At 35.6% G+C, this 13,234-nt stretch overlaps 1 protein-coding gene and 1 long non-coding RNA gene across 3 annotated transcripts in view; both read right to left on the reverse strand.

Annotated features, from left to right (window-relative positions):
- The window catches only part of LOC134661433 (diuretic hormone 45), a 66,055-nt gene extending 61,554 nt beyond the window's left edge, over positions 1-4,501 (reverse strand). The window contains exon 1 of one of the 2 annotated variants that reach the window (XM_063517527.1): positions 4,081-4,500. The gene's annotated coding sequence lies outside the window, so the exon portion shown is untranslated. Of the gene's footprint in view, positions 1-4,080 lie in introns of both variants that reach the window. The other variant, XM_063517528.1, reaches the window with a different exon arrangement.
- Positions 1-13,234, reverse strand: part of LOC134661441 (uncharacterized) — a 380,476-nt gene that overhangs the window by 194,795 nt on the left and 172,447 nt on the right. The window lies entirely within an intron of this gene.

The raw sequence follows: 13,234 nt of genomic DNA on the forward strand, positions 1-13,234 counted from the left end.
GAATTAAATGAGTAAAAACGTGTTTCTAAATTCACACATTTAAAGGGTCAAAGTTTCAACTCGCATTTTCTCGAAACTATGTTTCAGTTAGTTATCATGTTTTAGAAGTATACCGACGATATTTATATGTATATATATTTCGGGGATCTCGGGAACGGCTCTAACGATTTCGATGAAATTGGCTATATGGGGGTTTTCGGGGGTGAAAAATCGATCTAGCTAGGTTTTATCTCTGGGAAAACACGATTTTTTTCAGTTTTTATATGTTTTCCGAACAAAGCTCGGTCTCCCAGATATTGTGCATTTATAATGTGAACAACACAACTATTTGAGTATCTTGCGACGTAGGTGTTAAGAGATTTACGCAACATCTACTGAATTTTATTAGATTCCAGCAGCGCCTAATTACTTATCTCAGATCTAGATTTCAATTTATAACGCCGCGTTGAGTTTCCCGCAATACCTGCAGCCTTTAGCAAACAGGAGGCCTATTCGAATTTAAAAACTATTTTTCATTTCTCATGCTCTGACAGAGGGTCATTGTTGTTCTAAAAGGTGTGCAGAAAATGATACGTTTCTGCACTAGAGCATTTTACGTTCCAAGTACAATAAAATGATTTTTTTACGATAAGCAACTGAAATTTGGGTTTAAATGGATTTTTTGTACAATTTCCATACTGATATTTAACTCATCATTCCATAAATAACGATACTTTTGCCTCAATTAAGCTGCAATCAAAAACTTAGGTAGTAAATTTGCTAAAGGTAAATTAATGTATAAAATGTACCTGTAGTGATTTAGATTTTTATTAATCCTACTGATTTATATTATGAATAAACATACTTTACATATGTGCATGCTGTACGGATATGATGGTCGTTCTTGTCTACGTGACAGCGTGATAAAACGGTGTCCGTCACTTTCTTTCCCACGGTGTTAAACAGTGACAGTTATTTTATCACGTGGATAAAGATGGATAAAGCTATCCATAATAGGCTGGCTGGTGTAGTCATAATATGATAGAATATAATTCGGTAAAAATAACTTCTTATATTTCATTAATTTCGCGAATATTGTTATTTCTTGTAAAAGTACTCTACATCGGATTTTAGCGGGCAAAATTAAATAACAAGTAGAGAGTTAATAAATGTATAAATTTAGTTATCGATGCTTTTCCCATGTACTAATGATCGCTCTAAGTTCGTAAATAGTAGTATTAAATGTATGTTTAAACAAAATAAAAAATGGTATGATTTTTATATTTTCGCTCATAATTGCGATTATTTTTCACATTTGTCTCTCCGGATAACGATGCTATGTAATTACATACACAGATACCTATTTGTTCATAATGCAATGGGTACGCAAACCAAGGCGATAATTGGGAGCATATGAGCACTGAAAGCTTCGGGCGTTTTAGTTTTAAGTCACGTGTGTACTCGTACTTGCAATTTTATCACGATTATCCTTGCTTGTGAACGTAAAAAGTAATCATTGGGTAATTAACTTCAAGCAAAACTTTTGAGAGAAAAATGAATTAATGGTTAAAAAATGTGTTATTTGATACAAAGGTAATCATTTATTATATTTGAGGTTATATGTATCCTGTCTGTCACTGATACACATACAAGGGAGGACGAGATCAACATCCGAACTCAAAACACCTTACGCTCACAGTGCTGCGCTCGATAAAGTGTTGGTGTCCAAGCTTCTTAGTAGACGCACTAAGCTACGGAGGCTATGAGGCTAACCCTGGATGGCGCAAAATCCTTTGGAGTTATAATCACCCAAATCTTTCAAGAAATCGCGACATTTTCGATTTTTGACAAAGTTGCGTTCGGCGCTCGAGGTCACCAACTTGGATTATTCATTGGGCCAATATCATAAATAAGGCAGCAAAAAATCAGAACTACCGGATTTGACGTAAAGGAACTCCGTATTTACAGGCGACAAAGTTACTGGATTATAATCCAGACCTAAGAGTTTTTGCCAAATAAACCAAAATGAGAAACTCAAATATGTATTTAAACGAGTTTTGGTAATTTAATTTTGTACTCGTTTTAACTTTACAGCTAATTCTAATTTTACATTTCTGCGCTATGAGTTACTTGGGTCATTCGTGATAACATGGTAAACACTGAAGTACTTATATACAGGGTGCCATTTGAGTCGTGATCAGTAATATGTTTTTCTAACTCCATAAACAACGAGCAATTTAATGCCTCTACTCTTACTAAAATCAGACAAGATTTTTTTTTGTCATTTGTTTTACTTTTATAAGTGGATTTAGGATATTACAACGGCTTATTAAGATATTTAAATTAGTAAATTGAATCGCCTCTTTGAATCGGAACTGTCATTGACATCAATTTTGTCATTTGTCCCAGTTAGAAATAAACTTTACTAAATTTTTAATTTGAAATATCTTACAAAGCTGTTTAAATACCACATTGCCACTTGTGAAAGTAAAATAAATGACAAATAATAAACAAAAAAATTAAAAAAATCTTGTCTGATTTTAGTAAGAGTAGGGGCATTAAATTCGTTGTTTATGGAATTAGAAAAACATATTACTGATCACGATTCAAATGGCACCCTGTACCTATACTTTATAGGAGTTAAGGCAACACGAACTCATGGTGGACTTGGCACAACTCATAAATTATGTAGAAGCTTTTAGTAGTTGTTTACTTTTACTATTATAGTTTTTATAGACCTACACTTAGGTTAGCTATGAATGATGCGTTAGCGCGGAGCTATTACTATCCCACTAACGCCGATTGTAAATCGTAAGGAGATGTGTAGGTATGCTTATTATCATTAAAAAAAACAGTATATTTCATTTGAAGTTCATCTAATCTGCGACTCCCGACGGCGCGCGGCGTCAACCTTCAGGTCCCGTAGTAGACTATAACCCGACGGGCAGCAATGAATTACTTTCAAAGATTTATAAAAAGTAAAAATACTACAGATCTCTAAATTAAGTTAGCCACTGTGAAGGTATGTACCTATACATATTTGAGCCATCAAAGAACTTTTAATTTAATAAGAAACTTGTGAAAAAGCTACGAAATAATAGAAGAATTCCTATTTTATTACTATAATGAAAAAAACGGTACGTGTCTGAAGTCTGATTTAAATTGGTTAAGTAGGTAATCTTAGTTATGACTTTACCTAATGTTAAATCTAATCATACCTAAACGACTATAATATACAGGGTATCCCTAGTCATTGGACAAAGCTGAAATGTACATATGCATTCGGGTATTATATTTAGTGAATGAGTTTTTGTTAAACATAGGAAATCCACTTCAAACACACTTTTACACACACACACACACTTTTATCCACTTCAAAAGATTTGGTTCACAAATAAAGGATCACAAAAAATATATTCGCTTTGCGTTGAAATATGATAATTATGAGCTAGTCAACTGCCAACAAGACTATCTTCTCACGTTTCTTAACCGTTCCTCGTAGACTAATGGGCTCTATACTTATATTTTACCGCTTTGCATTACATAGGTACACGCCATAGACACATATGAGATACCTACAAATACGTTACAATAGGTGTTATTTGTACTTCCTTTTCCCTATAGTTAAAAACGCGGGAGCATTTTCACATATTAAACTGTTAACCGACGGCGGTCTACATCGGCGTAGATATGTACTTTACAGTTAAATCTTATTCTTGGTGTCTTTAACTTTTGGGAACAGGAGAGCAATTTCTGTTTTGTTTACTTATGTGTAAATTACTTCTTAGGGAGTACATCGATAACGTATCCGAAATAAAAGTTACATAAAATGCAGATAAATTAGTATCTAAGGTTAGTCGAAGTATATTTTGGATATCTATTTGTGATACAGTAAGTAGCTACTTAAAATGGTACCTTTATAATGTTTTGTAATATAGAGTGATTTTTGTAAATAATTCAACCAGTAAATACTGCCTCACAACCCAACATAATTACGATGATAAATAGTCGCGATGACACCTGACTTATGAGAAAATGGCACACAGCTTGCAAGACGACATATCCTCTATTATTTATTCATAATATACATAAATAACTTACCCTTTCCAGCCAACTGTTTAATGTTGCGCGCCGAAAAACTTGGAGAGAACTAATAAAAGTTTTTGCAAATAGTAATAAATAATATATGCACTGCGGAAAACCTAGTCACAACTCACGGCGTAAATATTTTATAGTACGAGTGTTAAAAACATCGGAAGTGGTGTAGTGATGATTAATGGGATGCGGGCTTCGCTGTTCTCTGCGAGATCGTTTGCGAAAGTTGTGCGGTGCTAGGATGATTTCGCTTGCTTATATCTCGCTGAAAACCGGCGCAAAGCGCATGCGTCGAACCATTCATTTCATATCCTCAATGACCACCCCCGTAACTGTCACCGTCTTTTAATTTTTATGACGGGAACACAATAATATCTACATTTTCAGAGCATGACGCACGAATATATGTATGCAAACCAACGCAACGTCAGATAATTTGGTTTCATATTTTTTTAGTGTTATTATTTTATGTCATAGAAAAGTATAATAATATGAGAAGAGAAGTAGCTAGGTAATAACACATGGCGTGGCGCGGCGACTTGCGCGGGCTTAGTACCTATATTTGACAATTGTGGCGACACAGTTAAACAACCGGAAACGGAACAGTTCGCGTTGTTACGGTAAATTTCATTCAATAGCGTGACAGGCGTAGTACGCGTTTACGTTAAATCTCATGTTTTATGGGACTAATTCATCATGGGATTTTGAACAGCGCGCCAAATGAGTGGTTCGAAAAATGGAATCTTGAGCATTGCGAGGGTTTCCAGACACGTGGGTTAAACAAATTTAGCCACCGAGTGAAACACAAAATTTTCCACCACGCCAACAAAGTAAGGAAAATACTAACTTTAAAATATCAAACAAAGTCAAAGCATATCAACACAAAATTAGTGTTTTTAAATGCTTATTATTCAAAATCATCATTTAAAAGTAAATTTTACCAGCCAACATAAGGAAACACTCAAAATTTTCATTTGATTACTTTGCCTCACATGTGGCAAAATGCAATATGCCTCAAAATGCAAATTTCTTATCAGTTTTTGAACAATCAAGAGAAGGCTCTCTTGATTGTTCAAAAACTCTTTACCAGTTGTGAAAATATATTTGTGGTGAAAATATATTTAACTACTTAATAAATACTTTCCATGAAAATTGTCTCGAACATGATCGGTTGAGTTTTTTCCAAAATAACATAATATAAAAAAAACTTTAATAGTATACGTCCGTGCATTATGCGTGTTAATTAACATCAGCGTTTTAGAAACGTGGTGGTATCTGTATCTGGATCGTACCTGTTTACGATCTCACATGTTATTCAAATGTGTATTATAGTAATTGACAGATAAGTATGGCGAAGGCGTTCAATCGGGGGCTCCTGTCGAAGTTGCCATCGTATGGACTGCTCGAGGGACTGTGCAAATGGAGCGCATTTTGTCCGACGGACGCATACGAGCCGTAGCTAGTAGACGGATGCTGCTCCGATAGCATATATGGCGTTTCAAAAGTTTTTGTGCTATTCCCCAAAGCTGTTTTTGCTGCACATCAGTGACATGTTGTCTATCGATGACATTCATTACTATACAGAAGACTGGGGGCCCTTATTACACAGGCCGTGCCAATATCCCTCGTTCTGTGGCGATGGAGACCGGTGAAAAGATTATGTCAAGTATTGAGAGCATTCTATCCAGAGTTTCGGTGTGGGGTCGGGACAATTTATTCAAGCCCACTAAAACCAAGTTTGCGCGTTTACCACTAAGAAAACCCCATTTACTTTGTTCCCATAGTTCCAATTCACAGCCCCACACAGCCCCATACAGCCCCTACCATGACAGGGAGTATTGTGATCCTTGGTGTCGACATCTATTATTATGAAGTTATTATTACAACATATGTTATTATTTATTAGTTTTCGCATTCGATTCATCTCTGTCATACTGGTTGTTAAACATGAGCTTGTCTCTTTCTCTTTCGATGAGCTCGTTAGCACGTGCACATTTCTCGCTTGCCCAGGCGCAACTAAAGGCAACTTGTACAATTTATCACAATGTAAGAGCTTCAAATTTGGAAAGCCTTCGTATAACATATCTTGAGTATATAATACATAAATCATTGCCTTCAACTCAGTCCAAAAGCGCGCTGTACGAATAGCCGACGATCCCATCTCACAAACGGCATATGTGGTCTACAGTTTGTACAATAGGCTGTGCTCTGAAGAATTGTTTGACATGATGCTAACGGTTGCTTTCTATGACGGCACCACTCGCCGTCAGAAGGGGGTTCATCCTCACACCTATATGATCGGGCATTGTGCTGTTTAAGAGGAATTTCCTCGCTTGCGATTCGCTTTCGAATCGCTTTGTGTCTCTCTATCACTCTTCCGACAGTGAGAGTTGCGTTTCGTTCACTACGTACGTAGCGTTAGCGATTGGCATGTTGTCTACGGGGCCGGGTTTTTAAAGTTGTTGTCTACGGGGCAGCAACACGCATGTAACACTTCGGAGTTGCAGAGGTCTATAAGCTACGGTAACTGCTTACCATCCGGTGAGCCGTACCTACTTATGCCTGTTTGCCACTAACGTGGAATAAAAAACATTGTACGTTAACGTGTAAATAAATAAGCAGTCGTTCATGCTGAAATCTGGTAGGATTAATTATGTGCCTGTTTTGTAAAAATCACGAATAAAATGCGTCGAACATGCTTTGTTTTTTGTAAAATATTTTCAATGAAAATGATAATGAATTATTCCAGGTCAGTGAGGGCAGCTACCGCCGTGGCTACCACAAAGCATGTTGTTTTATTTTATTACATCGAGTTCTTAAGGTGCATGTGACAGCTGTCACTCCGTTACAATTTGTGATTTCAAAACGTAAAAACGAACCGAATCTGTCACAGACACAATGAGAAATGAAAACACCTCTATAAGCAAAACGGGGTCTTATGTGACTTTCCTAACTTTTCAATTAAGGACAATTGGCGAATGCCTGGATAGGAATGGGAATGACTTGAATAGATACAGAATTTCAAAAAAATGAGTATCAGCGAGAAAATCGATTTATTTTAATTCCACCAGCCATTCAGGATCCATTTTTAAGACCAACGTAAGTTATGATACTATTAGAAAAAATACAAAGTATTTTTAACATGTGTTGGATAGGTTTTTCAAAACCAAATAAACCAATATGGGTCTTCACGAAACATTGTTTGAGAAACGTAATATTTTCGAAATAATCGCTCTGAAAGCAAAAAAAATGTGTACCCCCGACTACCCTCTTTACTTTTGAACCATGGCATTTTATATTAATGGTCATACTGACCATTTCTTTATCTCTATGTCTCTACATCAGAACTTTATCAATATAAATGGCGAAAATAGAAGTCAACTTTTATTCACGAGCAACGTGCCCCTTTTACACTCTCACTGAACACTTTGCGAATCTCCTCGTTTGTAATTCGATTTTGCAGGAATCAAAAAACATAGCTCGCTCCTTTGAGTAACTTTAGGCATTACGATGCCCATAACATTGTGAGTGTGTAATGTAAATTTCAGCACGGTGTGATTAAATTGATAACACATAGTTGAAAATCTTTAGACACTACGGTAATTTAGTTGAAAAAATATTATGTACTAGCTTCGGCCCGCGACTTCGTCTGCGCGAATTAATTATGACGGTTGATAAAAACTACCATATGACAACAGAGTTTTTGAAAAATCTCGGCGCTTTTTAACACGGTTTTATTAGGTCGACCTGTATGTAACTAACTTGTAATGGAATCTTGCAAGTTAAATTTGATCCACTTCCCGGTTTCCGATTGAGCTGAAATTTTGCATACATATAAGTCGGGTGACAATGCAATATTATGGTACCATCGAGTTGATCTGATGATGGAGACAGGAGGTGGCCATAGGAACTCTGTGATGAAACAACGCAACCTAATTGTGTTAGGGGTTATTTTTAGAATTGTCTCGATGAGTATTAGTTGTCTGTCGTAAGAAAAGCGTGTACCAAAAATGAAATTTTTGCCAAAAACTTATTTAGATCACAATACGGTTGTCAAAAAATGTATTAAGAAATCTTGAGGCCTTTTTCTAGTAGAAATAGAAAATTTAATAGAAATTACCTGTAACGAAATAAGCAACACCGTCTTACCTATTACAGTAGAGTCCGATTAGTACGACTTCGCATATAACAACCAACCGCTTATAGCGACGTAAGTACAGGGACTTGTTTGGTTTTAGTACGAGCTACTATGAAAGTACAACCGTTTATTACGACTCCGCTTATAACGACCGATCGCTTTTAACGACGGAAATTGACTCAAAATCCGTCCGTCAAGTCCGGTTACAACGACGAGCGACGTAGTTTTTACAAATAAATAGTTGGTAAGAAGCTTAATCCGTCCCGCGCACCTAACTCCCCTCCCCCTTTTGCCTATACGCAGCAAGATGAAATAGTCATGTGACTTTTCGTAATCTTGCAAGCTAAATAAAACCCAATTCCCATTTTTCAATTGAGCTTAAACTTCACATACATAATTATGTACATAAGTTAGGTACAATGCAATATTTTGGTAAGTACCTTCGAGCTGATCTATGGACACAGGATATGGACATAGGAACTGTGTGATAAAACAACGTCAGCTGGATTAGATCCCCAAGAATTATGACTTTTTATTTTACGGGATTCGAGTAATTTGCGGATGACGAGTGGGTTGACTACGCGTACCTTGAAAAGTGGCTTCTTCTAAACACACGGAGTGACTTCCATTTAAGACAAAGTGTTGTAATACATATTAACGTAAATAAATATTTTAAAGGAAACGTTTTTTTTTCTTTGATTGTCGCATAAGTATTAATAAATACAAAATGACGTAATTATTTTGGTTAAAAAAATATATTAAAATTGGCAGTTCGTTTTGTACGACGTCCGGTTAGTACGACGTAATATCAGCGGTCCCTTGGGCGTCGTTATAACCGGACTCTACTGTATTTTATTAATCTAGCTAGCTGTAGCGACTGGCTAGAAATCGATATAATATATATCGAGCACAAGTGACGAATATTCAAAAATTTTGAAATTTAAAAAAGCTAAAGCTAAAAGCATATCGTAACAAAATGTTTCAAATTACTTCTCAGGAGATTTCTGGGCCCATTTTTCCTTTTAAACTGGTTTCATACTTAAGAGTTTTTAAATATTTCAACGAGGATTAAAGTTCGCTCTCGTACAACGTGTCGGATTACGCGGGCATTGGGAAGTGTAGCGATTAAGGTGATTTATACAACGCGCCAACGAGATTTAAAAAGTTGAATAGCTAAGATGTGAAATAGACCTTTCATGATTTATCTGTTTTAGTACAAGGATGCTAGAATGGTCGTTTATTTTTATTATCTAGCTATAAAAACACAAGTCTAACTTGAGATTTGACGACAAATGGTGTATGAACTTTTCCGAATTATGTCTAAACACATTACATACCAATTTTTTCTCTTGTTACGGAAATGCACACTGTTCGATTATCCTACTCTAATTATATTTTATCCCATCTTCTAAACAATTTCTCATTAAAGTTCCCTGTAAGTATGTCGGATAACAATGAACGTCCTCCTTCAAACGCTGTAAACATTATATTTTTCCTATATATTAAAAAGCTTCAATGTAATTGAACTGCTGACGCGCGAGCACTTTAGCCTGAATTATATTTTGTATCCAAATTGCTCTGTTCTTAATGCGTAAGTATTTACGATACTTCAGCTTAATAATTTTGAAGACTAAAAAAGTGTTGTGTTTCTAACTTTGTGTTTGATTTCATTTTGTCGACGCTTAAATAGCTAACACTTCAGAAGAGGTATCAGTAACGGATTCGTTTTTGATGATGATGAGATATGATGAGTATTTAATAATTTAGTAAAAGTAGAAATATTAAACATCGAATACCACCATCATTTATCGCTCTTTTAGCCGACCGCCATAAACAATATTGAAAATAAAATATTTAAATGTTCGTTCTGTTTATGTCGTTTTAGCTAAGAACGTATTGATGGATGACGTCATATTACTCATATTAAATAACTGAGCACTGGCAAGAGCCTTATTTTATTTTATTCGAAGTAAAATACAAGCACAGCAGTACTGATGATATGACTCTCCTAATTATTCATCCTGCTATAGGCAGATCACGTAGGACTTAATGATTACAGAATCTCCTTAATACTACCATAATATAATTAATTATAAACTGGCATTCTGCATTTACTTAATTGAATAATTATGATTAATTAGCAAACCAAATTCGGGATAATTTAATTTAAGTCGACAGTCATTTAATTAAATCTGGAGGTACGCTAAAATTAGGCATATAAGGTATATTAGATACTTATACCTAATATGTACTAATAACATACTTATATCTTATGTACAGTCAAGTGTAAAAATATGGGTGCACTCATCATACACAAAAATATGTCCCATAGCTCTTTTGTCAGCGACTTAAGAACTATAGGAAAATTTTTTGAGTAAGTTGTTTGCACCCATATTTATACACTTGACTGTAGGTACCTAATATGTATTTAAATAAATAAATAAATTTAAATAAATAAATAAATTTTAAATAAATAAATAAATATTATAGGACAATATTACACAAATTGACTAAGCCCCACGGTAAGCTCAAGAAAGCTTGTGTTGTGGGTACTCAGACAACGATATATATAATATACAAATACTTAAATACATAGAAAACAACCATGACTCAGGAACAAATATCTGTGCTCATCGCACAAATAAATGCCCTTACTGGGATTCGAACCCAGGACCGCGGCTTCACAGGCAGGGTCACTATCCACTAGGCCAGAGCGGTCGTCAAAACGTATTTAACTATAAGATTTTGTATCTTAGAATATTTTATTACTGGGATATTACGTGTAAACAATTGTATAAAAGATAAAATATGCGCGAAAGAGTAAATAAAAATTAAAGTACTTATTGGGTAAGCGCTGATTCGATTTCCTACTGTACATATTTGTTACCTGGAAAGGACAGGATAATTTTTATCTCATAAAAGTCATAAATCATCATTCTACACAGACAAACTAGATGAAGTCGCAGGCAGACTATGCTAGTAATAAAATACTGCAATTTTCCTTCGCCTCTATTGGTTTTATTTTACATATTGTATTCTGTATTTATCGATATACATATGTATAATCGGAAGTCGATAAACGAGAAGTCCCTATGACAGTTCAAAAATGCTACGAGAATTCCGGACTCTGGTAATAAATAATGAATAAATATTTTTTTACACAAATTGACTAAGCCCCACGGTAAGCTTAAGAAGGCCTATGTTGTGGGTACTCAGATAACGATATATAATATATAAACACTTAAATACATAGAAAACAACTAAATGCCCTTACCTGGATTCGAACCAGGTAAAGTTGTTGTAGTCAATTATTTGATAGTGTCGGACCACGTTAAGTTTTCATGCCAAGTGCTACGACAAGTGCGTTCTTAATGCCAAGTTTGTGCAAAGTTATTAGTATGATCAGAATTTAAACATTGTACTTTAAAAATATGTAAATAAATTAAGACTGAATCGACCGTCCAACGGCGCTCTCGTTAGGGGAATTGTGTTTTCTAATAAAGCAATTAATTTCTGTATACGTCATCAGTATATGTATTACTATTGTAGTCCTACAGATTCTCCAACTTTTGGTCATTGTTGCATAGTTTATTTTACTTATTTTTTTACTTTAACAACTAAATGGCAAATGATGGCCACATTTTTCCATTAAGGTGTTAAAAGAGGTTTTCGTTATTACCTATACTAAATAATTTCAATAAAGCAAACTTTTTTTCGGCCGGACACATCTGCCGTATACCAAACGACTTGTGGGCCAAGGAAACTACTGAGTGGACACCGAACATAGTGCTGTGTAACGGCAGACCTCGAAGGAGATGGCGGCACGATCTTGACGTCTTTCGGGAAGATTGGCCTAATATTGCCATAGAACGAGGCGCGTGGAAGAAAGAGAGGGAGGCCTTTGCCCAGCAGTGGGAGACAACAGGCTAACAAATAAAATAAATAAAACTTTTTTTCATCATCGACCGTTGAAAAGAGTAAGTAAGTATCATCAGAAAGTTTGAGGTATTATTTAATAAAGACACAATTATATAAAAAAAATCCTGGTACTTACAAAATATGTTTATTAAAGTTATATATATACTGGCTAGAAATGTAAAATAAAGATGCCCCTAGTATCTGTACTAAATACATTAAAAAGAGACGTCGCATCACGTTTAGTCGAGTTAAAAACAAATAGGTTTTTTATGCTGTTTTCGTGCGGCTAGGCGAATAATCGATTACCTGTATTGGCAATGACCCCTCAAGGACTCATCATTTGCAGAATCTTGCCGCAATGACATAGAAAAAGAGATCAGCAAACACTGTTAGCCAAGGGATGAAGGGTACTCATTTCAGTCGAAGTTGTAAAAACGTGTAACAATTCAATACAAAAACTATAATTTTGCATTCTTCTTCTTCTTCCTCGATTCCTCATGTCTGAGGGTCGCGACCACATGAGGTCGTTATTTCGTGTAATTATGCATTAGCAGTGGCGTGCACTTCATAAAGGCAAAAAGGCACTGCCTCCCCTACTATAATTCCGATATCTATCCTTTTAGACTACTTTAATTTATACTTGATCGTATCTGTAATCTATAAAACATTCTAAAAAATTAATAAGCGCTCCATCTACCGGTGTCCGTTGTCGTCATCTATAATTCTACGCAACGAAGTTTACACCACGCGGGCCACGCGGCACTAGCGCCGCTGCGCGCCTGCCGCCTTGCACGGCAAAGACAGAAAACATTTCGGCCTAAACCTTTCTATGTGTGCATGTCCGTGAGTCGTAGTTACGCGGTAACAGTGTAGTGGGCCTTCCTATAAATACGAGCACACAATGATAAAAGTAATGCACACATTTAGACGCTGATAGGCAGCGCCTATCGTTCGAATCCTTAACGATGAAGGCCGAAGGTTTCCGAATAGTTCCGATGCGATGCATGATTATGTGACTATTTTAAAAAGTAGCATTTGTTATGGTAACTTAGTATAAAGACGAGACTACTTTTTTATTCGTTTAGTTTACTTATTTATTTACAT

This window comes from Cydia amplana, chromosome Z, assembly GCF_948474715.1.
Source record: "Cydia amplana chromosome Z, ilCydAmpl1.1, whole genome shotgun sequence".
NCBI classification, from domain to species: Eukaryota; Metazoa; Arthropoda; class Insecta; order Lepidoptera; family Tortricidae; genus Cydia; species Cydia amplana.